Source organism: Strix uralensis, chromosome 3 (genome assembly GCF_047716275.1).
Source record: "Strix uralensis isolate ZFMK-TIS-50842 chromosome 3, bStrUra1, whole genome shotgun sequence".
Lineage (NCBI taxonomy): Eukaryota > Metazoa > Chordata > Aves > Strigiformes > Strigidae > Strix > Strix uralensis.
The window spans coordinates 44,950,044-44,953,200 of NC_133974.1; positions in this window are offsets into that span (position 1 = coordinate 44,950,044).

Sequence of the window (3,157 nt, forward strand, 5' to 3'; positions counted from 1 at the left end):
TTTCAAAATAATTTCTATATAGTCACAGTCCTGCTGCTATACCACAATCATGTTGTTCCTGCAATAGGAGCAATCATCTAATAGCTGATTGACATCTTTCAGACACATAATCTCAAGTTATGAAGTTCACTTTGTTTTTTAAGCTGCTCAGTCTTATTATTAACACCATTACAGTTTCTGGCATTTGTTGACATTTTCTCCACCTTATGCCTACTTGGTTTCCTCAGCCATATCATGCCTTCTCCTTCTACACTGACTCTATATTTTTAGATTCTCTGTCAGCATTTTGACATAAGAAAAAAATCTATTTCCAGCTAGAACGATTCAAGCCTCTGTAACCTTGAACTAGTGAGCCCTACACCCTTGTGCCACTGCGCCTTCATTGTCACTAAATTAGATTTAATTCACTGATAAGTACACTGAAATGAAATGTAACAAGGTACATGGGCAATCAGGTGCTTTTTAATTAGTTCTGCTTGTCAACCAAATATATTGTAATGCAATCAACCGGATATGTCAATTACATCCAGAGTGGCGGTTTTACCCTTGAAACCTTTTATTCTAATATAGCTTCAAGCTGTCATGTGGTTATACCATGCTAGACCCAGTCATGAGCTCAAAGACAGCAAGAGATACTGAGAAGACACACCAATAGCACAGGATAACCGTTTAGTCAGAGGCTTTCCGAGATTCCCTGATTAATAGGAAAACAACACATACAGCTAGACATACCATATCATTTGCTACAGTTATATCTGCCTGCACAGGCTCAGCTCATGTCCAACACGGTGTCTCAGCACAGGTCTTGAGTCTGTACCTAGCGCCCTGACTTCTGGCTAGCACAGGGCACCATATGGATCCACAGAGCTCTCCAGCACCTTGGACAAGCTGCCCAGCAATAATAAAGTGCAGATGCATCTCCAAGCATTCCTGAGATCTGGATAGCACTGCCTAGCAAGCAGGATTGAGCCTGTAGGCCACCCATCAGCCATATGAGATCTACGTCAACAAGAGAGTGTGTTCAAAAGTGCAGCTTGCTTTGTCTCTGTCTTTTTTCATGTCTTTCATGTTGGATGTCTGAAAAATTCTTTTATCTTCCATTTGTTTGATGTTAAAAAGCATCCTCTTTCCCACTAGTGCTGAAAGCAATGGCACTTAATATTATCATTCAAAACCTCTTACAAAAATTACAGAACCAAAACCTTAATCTTTGTAGTGATTTTACATGTCTCTGATGCATTACATTTTAGTTTGTGTTCAAGATGAGTGCTTTTCACAGATAGATGCATTGTATATCAAGACAGAGCTGATTTACCTTTTTTGTAAGGCTCAAATACATATTTACAAATGCAAACACGGTTCAGGAGCTCTATCTTATCAGAAAAAAATATGTAGGAATGTGCACCATAATGATAGTAATTCTCACTGCTACCAATCCCATTCAACCAAGGAGATCAAAGAGTTAGTGAAATAGATGTCACCCTTCAGCATCTGCAAAAACGTTTTTCCTGATGTTGCAAATTGTAGACTTAAATGGTTTTGGGACTCCTTCCACACTTAAGTAAAGCATCTGCACAAGTGTTTGCAGAATTAGGGTCTTTATTTTCCAGATGAACTGGTGCCTTGCATAAGTACTCATATTTTCACATTAAAGAACTGAGGTACTGAGCCGAGTATGGTCATGAGCAGAAGGAACTAGCTCAGCTGTTGTAGAGCACAGCTGTATATAGCCACCTGCCTGCACTGCCCCAGCACCTGAGCAAGTTCACTTTGACCCTTTGCACTTCTGCAAGAGATCTGTTAAACCTTTCCACTCAGGAAATCTCTAGAATCCTCCCTGAAAGTTAGTCAGAAAACAAGCCTTAGGCAGTTTCTTAAATTTCTTAATCCCTTAATGAAACCTGTGACTAAGTTACCTGGAAGCATCTCCCTGTGGTGGATATTAATGCGTACCTTTACAAAGCAGTTGACATTACAGATGACCACATTATTAATAAAGATGTCTCAGATCTTCTCTTAAAGTCTCAGCACAGTCATTTTAAGGCAACTACAACTTGTCTTCAGTGAAACATTTAGATGTTTTGGAATATTTAGTGTTAATATCCTTACTGAAGTGGTATATGAAGTGATATCTAAGACTTAAGACTGGACTGGAATGGACTCGTTCTAGATCAGAACACCCAGAACTGGCAATTCTTAGCAAATCTGAACATACCCTTCATACTTAAAACTACTTACGAAGCTGGTTTGCTGCTCTGGAATCTCACTGCTTTGGTAGTTAATCTATTCCTTCTCATGGAAGCCCATCTCATCTTGTGACAGTACTGCTCTTCAGCTTAAGAGGGAAGAAAATCCTTTCTCTCTCCCTTAAGCTTACATTTATGATGTGTTTTCATAGTGTTGCATCCCTTCTCCATTTTCAGTTTGCTCTTCCATTTGCTTTTCACATCATGGGTTTGCCATGCCCTGATATTCTTAGCTATCAAGAAGAATTTATCCTTCCTGAATCTGAGTGACTAGACATCTACACAGTATTTGAGATGCTTGGTAATAGCAGCTCCAATAGTATTTCTCTAAGATGATTGATCCCTTTTCCATCTTCCTCCCCAAAGAGGCCTTTATTGGTGACATCTCTGGTCTTGTAATGATTTCTTATTGTTCTCCCAATAGCTGATTGCTTCAGTTTCAGGGCATTTCTCAATTACCTTCCTTTAACTGTTTCTCAATCCCTTATTCCCATTACAGGAGAATTCTCTTCATTCATTTACCAGCTCAGCACACTGATGTTATCTAAAAGCCTTACATAACTTTTGTTTTCCTAATTTAACATATTAGCATAATATAATTGAAATTGCTTGTGAAGTCCAGAAACATTAATTTCAAGGCATTGTTGATTGCATTGTTCTAATACTTGCAGTAATATCTCCACTGTATGATACTACACCCCAAGACAGAAGAATACATGCTTAATAAGCTTTGTTATCTCCTATGAAGCTAATTACTTCTGTGGGTTTTGCTTCACGATGCATTCTGATTTTAAAAAGTTTCTCAAAACATCCCTCTCCACCATCATTTTTTACCTAGACAACGTGCTGTTCTTTTTCACTCTACTTACTAAACATAACAATGCCTCTCCGCAGCAGTCTTTCAGTGAAAT